The following is an 11783-nucleotide window of genomic DNA, read 5'->3' on the forward strand; positions in this document are numbered from 1 at the left end:
ATACTAACTACTTACTTAAATGATTGTTCATGTAATTTTAAGAGCATTTTTAAGTACTGCATAGGGTTGGGGACTGCATTTTGCAATGCCTATTAACACTTGTTGATATACAATATTTTTCTCACACTCCCATATTAATTGTTTTTACCACCATAACCACATGCAGAAACTATTACTATAACAGTTTCCTACTTTAGATGTCTCAAAACTCATTTACTGTCCATTTGAAGCAATAGAAAACCAGTTTACCAAACCAAGCCCTTTCTTAGCTCTGTTTCATGTGGTTTGTTACATGTTTAAATTTATTTATAAAAAAATAAAATAATCAAAAAAGACAGTAGAAGTTTCAGTGAATCCTAAAAATATTTTTTGTAAACAAGACACCTTGTAGTAACCCTACTTCTATTTAGATTCTGTAATTCAAAAAAGCACTTACACCACACAACTTTGAACATCTGAACTATTGCTTTTGTTAGGAATCTTGTCTTTAATATTTCAGGGAAAAACACAACTTGGTTAGGTTTGCACTCTTTTATGCTCCACTCATTCTGCTGAATGCTCTCTGGCTAACCTAAATAAATTAGAGGTTTGTTTGATGTTTAGGCAACATAATCAGCAATTTTGATTGTCAATCCAAATTAGTATTATAACATCCAGCAAGAGTTATTTTCCCCTCCCAGGATGCTAAAACTCTTATGGTGGGGTCCATAAGTCTAGGACGATTTGAAACATTGGGATTTTTAAATTGTTTTCTTATTTGTTTTGCACATTAGGAATACATGTGTCCATCTATCCTCTGTGCCCAGCTTTGTCTCCTTTTGTCAGTTTTTTTGTGCCACTGTGTTTATTTATTTATTTATTTATTTATTATGACTAGCACAATACAATTATCTGCTTTTTTTATCTGTCTACCTACAATGGAAAACTATCCATTAAGGTGTTTTAACTTGTGGAAGCAGATTTACAGATTTAGCAGATTTTTTTTAAATATTCAGTTTCTGTCATTTTAGTTATTAGGGTCACTGCACACCCATATTTTGCTGAGGTGTAGATATTACAGTGAATGCCCTTTCTGATGCCACCCTACCCAATTTATTGCAGTCTGGGCCGGAGATGACCGAGCCACATCCGGCTGTATCAGCTGCACCCTCAGGTGGTGCACTCACTTATGCAAACCCCAAGGGCTGATATTAGTTCCCTTACTGGGTATTAAGTTAAATTCAATTTTATTTTATTTGTATAGCGCTTTTAGCAATTGTCATTGCCGCAAAGCAGCTTTACACAATCAAAATAATTATTTAAGTTTGTATGAAATGTGAATGTGTATGAATCAAAATGGTCAGTTTGTCCCTGGTAAGCAAGCCGAGGGCGACAGTGGCAAGGAAAAACTCCCTGAGATGGTAATAGAAAGAAACCTTGAGAGGAACCAGACTCAACAGGAAACCCATTCTCATTTGGGTGAAACAGAAAGCAGTAAATTATCTGCATTAATAGAGTGTGTTAGGTGGCAGACATGTCAGCTACTGTATAATAGCTGATGGTAATTGATGTTAATATGGAGTCCAGGTAGTTATTGAAGACTCAGGTAGACTTGTAGGAAGTTCTAGTCCTGAACTATCGAACTGTCAAGTCCCCAGAGAAACAGTTTCCAACACCAGTCGAGACCAGAACCGTCTTCTAGGTAGAGAGAATCATCCCCAGACACCAGACGCATCCCAGAGAGACACACGGGGCATCCATGTGACGAGATCTTCAACCAGAAGCGGGGCACCAGGATGGGTCAGACAGGTCCGGAGGGCAGAGGGAGTCTGGATCACTGGCAGCTCAGGAACGACATGTGTAGCTCGACAGAGAGAGAGAAAGAGTAAAAGGGGGAGACAGGGGGAGAGAGGAAAGAGAAAGAGGGGGAGAAAGAGAAGAAGAGGAGAGATGGCAGTTAGGTATGGTCACAGTCACACAATGTATAATGTGAATGTATATTAACTGTAGAGTGCAAGCAGAGACTCCGGCAGGACTAACTATGACAGCATAACTAAAAGGGAGAGCCAGAAGGAAACACAAACATGAGGGCTTCATGAGATGTAAAGCAAACAATCACCTCACCGTCAGCAAAGTGATCAATGAGAGTGAGGAAGACAGCATCTAAACATACCAGTTCACCATAATACTCTACGTCCATGAGTCCCCCAAATCTGCTCCTTTACCCAAGACAAATCTATTTATAAAAATGCTTGGCTAAATAAATAGGTTTTTAGCCTGGACTTAAAGACTGAGACTGTGTTTGAGTCCCGGACACTATTTGGACGACTGTTCCATAATTTTGGGGCTTTGTAAGAAAAAGCTCTGCCCCAGCTGTATTTTTTATAATACGCGGTACTGACAAGCAGCCTGCATTCTTTGATCGAAGTAGGCGAGGCGGTTCACAAGGCACTAGCAGTTCGCTCAGGTACTGCGGCGCAAGACCATTTAATGCTTTATATGTCAAGAGTAGTATTTTAAAATCAATGCGAAATTTCACAGGGAGCCAATGAAGTGAAGATAAGATAGGGGTGATGTGCTCATATCTTCTGGTTCTAGTGAGGACTCTCGCTGCTGCATTCTGGACTAGCTGAAGCTTATTTATGCACCTAGCTGAACAACCAGACAGTAAGGCATTACAATAGTCCAACCTAGAGGTGATAAAAGCATGAACTAGTTTTTCTGCATCGTTTAGCGACAATATATTTCTTATCTTGGCAATATTTCTAAGGTGAAAGAATGCTACCCTGGTAATATTATCTACATGAGCTTCAAATGAAAGGCTGGAATCTATAATCACACCAAGGTCTTTTACTGTTGCACTTGATGGAACAGAAAGGCCATCTAAAGTTACGGTGTGATCTAAAATTTTACTCCTAGCTGTCTGCGGTCCTATGACTAGAACTTCTGTCTTATCCGGATTAAGCAGAAGTAAGTTAATTAGCATCCAATTTCTTATGTCCTGCACACATTGCTCAATTTTAGTAAGCTGTTTTTTCTCATCAGGTTATGCTAAGACATATAACTGTGTGTCGTCAGCATAACAATGAAAACGAATACCATGCTTACGGATTATGTTGCCCAAAGGAAGCGTGTAAAGGGAAAACAGCAGTCGATTTAAAACTGAACCCTGCGGAACGCCAAACTCCACTAGAGAACATGCAGAATAATTACCATTTAAGTCTACATACTGACAACGATCGGTCAGATATGATCTGAGCCAGGAGAGGGCTGTACCCTTAATTCCTACTACATTTTCTAATCTGTGAAGAAGAATCCCATGATCAATGGTGTCAAAAGCTGCACTGAGGTCGAGTAATACAAACATAGTTACACAACCCTGATCTGAGGCCAATAGGAGGTCATTTACTACTTTAACGAGTGCTGTCTCTGTGCTGTGATGAGGCCTAAATCCTGACTGATACAGTTCATGTATGCCATTTCTATGTAGATATGAGCATAGCTGCTCCGCTACTATCTTTTCTAGAATCTTAGAGATAAAGGGAAGGTTTGATATCGGCCTGTAATTGGACAGCTGACAGGGGTCGAGGTCAGGTTTCTTAATTATTGGTTTAATAAATGCTAATTTAAAAGATTTTGGAACATAACCAACGCTGAGTGAAGAATTAATTATTCTCAACAGGGGTTCTGTTATTGCTGGTACTATCTGTTTAGGGAAATGTGTCGGTACAGGATCTAATAAACAGGTTGATGAATTTGCAGAAGAGATGAGTGAAATTAGTTCATTCTCTTCAAGGAGAGTAAAGTATTCTAGGTTCTGATTATGGCTAGATGGCTAGATTAACATCTGCATCAATTACATTGTTCGGTTTCAAAACCTCAATTTTATGCCTAATATTTACAATTTTATTATTAAAAAAGTTCATGAAGTCCTCACTATTGCATGATGTTGTTGTGGAGATTTCTGCAGTGGTCTTATTTCTGGTTAATTTGGCTACAGCATTAAATAAGAATCTAGGATTATTTTTGTTATTTTCTATAAGAGTGGAGAGATACATTGATCTAGCTACACTAAGAGCTTTTCTATAGTTCAGGATGCTCTCCTTCCATGCTAGTTGAAATACTAACAATTTAGTTTAAAGCCATTTACGTTCTAATTTCCGAGCGGTCTGTTTTAAAGTGTGCGTGTGAACGTTATACCAGGGAGCAAGTTTCTTATCTCTAATAATTTTTCTTTTGACTGGAGCTACATTATCTAAGGTATAGCGAAATGTCCACTCTAAATATTCAGTCACCTGATCGAATTCTGTGGAGTCAGACGGTGATCTAATCGAAGTTGGAACTCTGGGAGATTACTGATAAAACTCTGTTTGGTGGTTGATGTGAATGTACGTTTCATACGGTAGCGCAGCGCTGTGCGTACATTATTACTGTGACACACTTGAATTGAGACAAGATAGTGATCTGAGATAACTTCAGATAGTGGAATTGTGAGTAAATTTCTTATACTTAATCCGAATAATATTATTTAATCTAAAGTGTGACCTGCTTTATGAGTGGGTCCTACTACACACTGATTTACTCCTACCGAGTCCAGTATGGACATAAATGCTGTTCTCAGAGGGTCTTCTGGATTCTCAAAATGAATATTAAAATCTCCAGCAATTAACACTTTGTCTACAGAAACGACTAGGTTTAAGAAGAAATCTGCAAATTCAGAGTACGGCCCTGGGGGTCTGTAAATGACAATTAGTGAAATCGACTGAGCTGACTTAATATAGTTAAATACACTTATGTTACTATAAAGAATTTCAAATTAATTAAATTTGTATCCGTGTTTTTGTACAATAGTCAAATTATCATTGTGAATAACTGCGACACCTCCTCCTCTACCAGTTAACCGAGGCTCGTGTATGTAGCTATATTCAGGAGGACTAGCTTTATTTAGAGCTACATACTCGTCCTGTTTAATCCAGGTTTCTGTTAAACAGAGTATATCAAACTCCTGATTCATGATAATTTCATTAACTATAACTGCTTTAGATGCGAGAGATCTAATATTTAACAGTCCTAGCTTCAGATCAGAGGTGCCGGCTGCGCATTCAGTATGATCTGAGTTTGTGGTCTTTATGTTAATTAAATTACCAAAACAGACTTTCTGAGTCTTTCTAAATTTGTTTTTAGCTCGGATAACAGACACAGTCTCAATATGATGAACCCTGAGTGACGACTCTATGCAGCTAGCAGACGCTTGGTTTAGCCTGTCTGTCTGCTCCCTGGCCTGGGCTCTGGATTGTCACCGATTGATGAGACTATGAGCTATACTACAAGAAATGAGAGCAGCACCTTCCCGAGTGGGATGGACACCGTCCCGCCCTAACAGGCCAGTTTTGCCCTCGAAGGTCTTCCAATTATCTATGAAGCCCACGTTTTTTCAGAGCATGTTTGGTGCTCTGGCTCCCGGGATACACCCACAGTAACCACTGCCGCTGGTGCCCCTAAAGGCCTGGCTAATTTCACGTGTCTCAGTATAGAGTCTCCTATAACCAGAGCTCTTTCAGGTTTCTCAGCGGGTGCATCACTGAGGAGAGCAAACCTGTTGGACACGTGAAGCGCAGAAGAGGTGTGCTCCGGTGGGCTAGCCTTAGCATTAGCTTTGGCTGATCGAGTATGCCACCGAGTCGTCACCCACTCGCCCCGCTGTGAGGGCTCTAATGTCGAAGTCGGGGTCTGGTTATCTCCGCCTGCGGCACCCAGACTGTTCGCTACGGGAATAACGCTGCTCTCACACTCTCTAACCCTCTCCAAAGTCTGGATGCGCTCCTCTAATGCTGATATCTAGTCCGTCAGAGTGAATTTTTTTTTTACAATAATATTTTTAAGCATTATCATACTCAAGGTCCTAAAGTACTGCTGGATATATCAGTGATAAATAGCAGTGGATATAGCTACAGTATGATGGAGTTGTAGGCATGAAGGTGCAACTGACAGAGCTGGTGCCCAACTGTTACCAACTGACAATTAGTGTAATTAACAGGGGAAAATTTTATTTTTTATTTTTACTGATCTTAGTTAGAGGAGAATAAAACTTGGAGATTGTGGACAATGCTGTGTATTTTTATATTTCCACTTTTTCCGCTTTGGAATATCAGTTCTGTTAATTTCTGTGTTTCTGTGGCTGGATTCCAAATAGCATTAAATGAAAATTTATGGTTTATAATCCATTGTGTCACACACACCAAGTAGTGCCCTTGATCAGGGGTGGAGAGCGATTTGGAATTCAGTCATGTGTTAGGATGTAGTTAGCTTTGTAGCTGTAAAGTAAAAGAACACTGATCATTTAGATGCAATTCCAATGACTTTTTAGCAATGAAGCAATTATTAAGCAATTAAAGTGTTTTTTTAAGATGACATTATAACATTTGTCTTCTTTATGAAATTGCTTTTGTGACTGGTTTTAAATGTGGTTTTCGGCAGGTGGATACTCTCTCCTCAATATTGTGCAAGGTACAGACTTACTTTCATACAGCTGTGACCGACATTTAGTGTAAATAACGGTTGTAGAACACCTAGGATGTGGAGTGCATATAGCTACGGGTCCCAGTGTTACCATCCATTACCACTAAGTGTCTGGTGCATAGTTGTGCCCTAGGTGAGGAGGGCAAGGAGAATAACTCATGGTGGTGGTGGACAGTCCTGAGATTACTTTATATTTCCACTTATTCTGCTTTTGAATATCAGCTAACTTTGCATTCCAGACTTGAATCCTGCATATCATAAAATGGAAATCTAGTGCACTAGTATGCATCACTTGTTCAACACACCAAGTAGTGTCCTTGATCAGGGGTTAGAGAGTGATTTGGCATTCAGGCTTGTGTTGGAAGCTAGTTAGCTTTGAAGCTCGCTTTAGTCATAGACAACATGGACAAAGCCATTCGGAATGACTTAGAAGCAATTACTACGTTTTTAAAAAGAAATAACATTATCAGATATGGTTGATAGTGCTTATGCGAGTGGTTTTGGCACATATCTTTCCAGTACTCCAGACCATGTCTACCTACTTTCACCCATGCTGGCGACTGACAGTAACGCTCGTGGAATGTCTCTCATTCAACCAGCTTATACACACTTGCACGTAAGCATGCGAAGCCCGGTAAACATTAAGCTGAACAACTTTCAAATTGCATGTCGTGGGCTCAACTTAACAGGAAGTCAGTTATTTTGTTTCGTTTGGCAAAATACACTTGATAGAAATTTAATATACTCCTCTTAGGGAATTTATTCGATTGCCACAAAACCGGGCCTATGTGATTTAAAACGTTAAGGATGCAAAATTTTAGAGGGATTTTTGATATCTCAAACGGGTCAGCTGTGACGATGACTTAATATTATGCCGAAAAGTGGATAATAACTTTCTTTTTGCTATACTGACATTTTGTCATTTAAAGACAGATTATTCAATTTATTTATCTTTTAATAAATAAATCAAAAATAACACTGATGTAAAGACAACTTTAGAATAACCCACACAACTTATCATATTTAAGTATTATTGCATGAGCATGTGCTTTTATCCTGAATATGATTATGGCTGTGATTTGGCTTTAGGTATGTGGTCGCAGGCAGAGTGCTGGCATTCATTACAACAGCAAGATTAATTATTATATACAACAATAATTTATAGGAGAAATTGCTATTTAATAATTGACACAATATAGCCCAAATGTTTGCCAATGCATTATTTGACAGCTCATAGGCAGTGAAGTAAGCTGCAATTGTTTATTACATTGAAATAATTACTTTACTGAATGTGGGCTGTCAGATAATGCATTAACAAACATTTGGTCATGTTTTGTCTGAAATTTTATATAATATCTTTGGGGTGATACAAACAGTAAAAGTTTCCTGAGCTGTTTTTACTAAATAGTGTTACCCTTTCAGTACTGCTTGTTTAGTTAAATTAGGAGACAAGAAGCACCTGTTGTATAAACTTTAACTATATGGAAAAGGTGTGAGGTGTGAAAACCATACCTTTTTTTCAGAAATGCAACATTCATTATTTACAAGAACTCATTTGGACTCATTGTAAGGACAACACAATTCTATCTGTATTGTCAATGTTAATTGGAGATGTTTAGTGATTTTGAGAGCTACAGTCCCCTTATAAATAAGTTCATAACTACTTAGAAAATAACAAATCGCTAAACCCAGCCCATCTGTACAGCTGCAATAATTATCTTTTTTAATGTGTACATATTCCATATTTCTTACATACTTTATTTCTGTATTAATAGTTAAAATGTGAACAGAATGTGCATCTGATCAATCAGAATGAATGTTTTCCTGTACTTCCTCGTGTTACATACAGAAATAAAACTTAAATTTTTCTGATGACACAATTTATCATTTTAAATAATAATAGTTAAAATTATAGTTTTGTAAGCTTTCCTATTTTGTATATGGTGTTCACACAAAATGTGATAAAAATTATGAAATAATATTTTATCAGAGTCTATCGGCCTGCTTTCTGATAAATACAGATAGTGACTATATTTATAAATAATGGCATTGTTGTATGATGTTCTCCATCTTGCTGTTTTCATTTCATCATTAATAGCAGAGTATTAAAGCACAATATTTAAATATTTTTTAAATGCAAACTTTTATTTTTAAGCCCCATGTGTGCAATATAGTCTTTTTAAAAATACATTCTGTGCATCTTTCACTACAGCTAAACATGTATCGATTCAAAGTTAACTAAAGAAATCAATCACATTATAGTTTATTTTAGTTTCAATTTATTACAATTTCATTACAATTATTATATTTTCTTTTGTAGAAATAGCCACTGGAAAGACTGAAAGGATTTTTGACAAAAAAACGATCACTTTTGTATTCCTTATTATGCTTTATGATTATAATTTACCATTAAATATTTTCATATTTACATTATATATGTAAATATTTAATATGTAAATTTGCTTCTAAATATTATATTACATCAACATCAGCTAATGACGTTGATAATCCAATAAACATTGTTATAAAAACATAAAGTTTCCTTAAACATTGTAGTTTGTGGACAGCATGTGTCTTTAAAATTTACAACCATTTACAGTGGCAGGAAAAAAAATTCAAGAAAAAAACTCTTGAAAGTGATAACTGGCTCTTTTCAACTATTTTATGCTCCACCCATTCTGTTGTTAGATATATTTAAAAAAAAGTGATTGGCTAACCTAAATAAAAAAAGACCTGGGACCACTTTGAAACTAGGATTGATTTTTTTTGTTTTGTTTTTTTGCACATACTGTAAGAAGTATGTCTTGTGTCTTGTGCCACTGGTTTTCCCCCCATTATAAAATTAGTTGAGACCGGGGATGACAATGCCACTGGCAATTGCATCAGGCCACCAACTTCACTTGACCTAGATTTCAATGCCATCCTGGAATATGCCCATACCATCAGGGAAGAAAAAAACGAGTGATGAAGAAACCTGGTCATTTAGTACATTCTGTCTTTATTTTTATTTGCCATATAACATTAAAGTGCTCCTTTTATGCGTTTTTAAATATGACCTTTCATGTACTGTAGTGTGTCATGTAGCTGTATGTGAACATAAACTATCTGCAAAGTTGTGACGCCAACAGTGCACAATAAATGAAGTTTTTGTCTATTAAAGAAAGAGTCGGCTCACATTCGTCTAAACGGGTCGTTAGCAATTCTAATCTTTTTCTGTTATGAATCCACGTTACTACTTAACATATTTGCATAATGTCTGCCCACGTTCTACGTCGCGAACAATGTTAACATATGACACTTACCACTGAGAAACGTCCTGCTCCAGTCGTGCTTGCGAAACAGTTTCTTGTCGATGTGCCACTTCAACCATTTCATGGTCAGACTCCGGCTCGAATTGATAGGGTAAAATCGAGGCCATCTTCTCTACAGTATGTATTGACAGGTCTCCAGAGCTGTTGTTTATTTATGGTAATGGGTGTTTCGTTTTCCGACACACTGTAGCGGTAAACCATTCTTAAAGGATTGCGCCATCTGACCAATCACAGCAGCGAGAGCTCACGGCAAGAAGGGGTTTGGATAGACTGATTCTTAGAACTGCTGCACACAAGTTGTTTACGAATCATTTAGAAATGGGGTAAAATTAAATCTATTTTTGGAGAAAACTAAAGTGTTTTTTGACCTTGCATACATGTAAACCTGTTTTAAGAGACTCATAAAACAGTATTAGCAACCTTTAAAATGGCATAATAGGGGCACTTTAATGAGCTTAGACCTCACCAAGTAAAAGCAAACTTTGACGCAACCCTTCCAAATCTATCTGGGCCTCAGACCAGTGCAAGAGGTACACTCCCTTATGCAACAGCATACAGTATGGCTGAGGTTGGCATAGAGCCTTCTAGCCCCAAGCTGGTAAGGCTGTAGAAACGGTTATTACTAAGCAGTGGTGGATCTCTGGAGCTCTCCTGATGGATTTACACACTGTGTGCAGTACTCTGTCTCTCTCTCTCTCTCTCTCTCTCTCTCTCTCTGTGTCTGATAACTGGACCTTGTTGCAATTTGTTTTCTCTTATAAGTAATAGTCAGGGTCTGTTACCATACGCTGTTGCAGCAGAAGTGCTTGATACAAATAACAGGTTTCTTTTTAGTTGATTTACTCGGTACAACATATATTGTATGGGATATCACGCCCCACGTGTCTTGGCTGAAGACACCTATATTTATGGCGTTAAGGCAGGAAAACCTGTAGTGTCATAGGCGTAGCCAAGCCCATGCCTACAGTATAAGCCATCAGCACTACAGTTGACTCTTAGTTCTTACACACTTCACCTCACTGTGAACACCTTGTTCCAGGGAGTTTTCTAGCTGCTGCTAGTTAACTCAACATTCCATGTAAGACTGGGCTTAAAATCAGCTGAACTGTTCTTGTTGGTGTTAACGACAACAACCACATTTGGTGAGATGTCTACCCGCAGATTTTGCCATCAGCTCAGAGCTCCGGTGCTACTGCGTTAGCCGCTCAGGACGACACTTCATTTTTTGCTCTCTACCGATGAGCGGCCAAGAAGCTGGAGATGTTCTTGGAATTTTTTCTCCCACCTGAACCAACAATGGTTAAAAGCTGCTTGCCCATGTTCCCTGATTTTATCAGTGAGCTAACGTCATCATGGAGCAAGCCACTATCGACCCGCGTAACAGTGCCTGGCTATGAACAGTATTTAGATTTAGACAGAGCTGAGAAAGCAGGACTGATTGGGCCACTGCCAATGGAGCCGTCTTTGGCTGCTTATCTGGCACCCTCGCATAACCATGGAGTGTCTGGTCCTACTATCCTTCCTTTCAAACACTGCAGTTTTTCCTTTGCACAGCTTGAGAAAATCTACTGCGCTCAAGCGGGCACCAACCATGCACTGAATTCTGTTACGTTGCTCCAGACGTATCAGGCAATGTGGTTGGCAGAGCTCGGCATCGCTGGTGCCACAAAGAGGCCTGTATGCGCGCAAGTTCTTCCTTTTTCTTCTACTTTACAATTACAGGATGTGCCACTTAATTTAAAGGCAGGCAGAGCGGAGGATGAGTGTGGTTGCTACAGTATGCAGCCCCGCCATTTTGGCAATCAAAGGAAACATGCTACACCTGGCCAGTAGGTTACTTAAGCCCCTAGAAACTAGCACACCATGTGCAAACATCAAGGAAGACTCCTGCTCTCAGATAGAGAGAAGGAGAGAGAGAAAAAAAGAGTTCAAAGTTGCCTGGGTAAGGTGTCAAAAAGTGTCAAATGGAAAAAA

This window comes from Clarias gariepinus, chromosome 4 (assembly GCF_024256425.1).
Source record: "Clarias gariepinus isolate MV-2021 ecotype Netherlands chromosome 4, CGAR_prim_01v2, whole genome shotgun sequence".
Taxonomy (NCBI): domain Eukaryota; kingdom Metazoa; phylum Chordata; class Actinopteri; order Siluriformes; family Clariidae; genus Clarias; species Clarias gariepinus.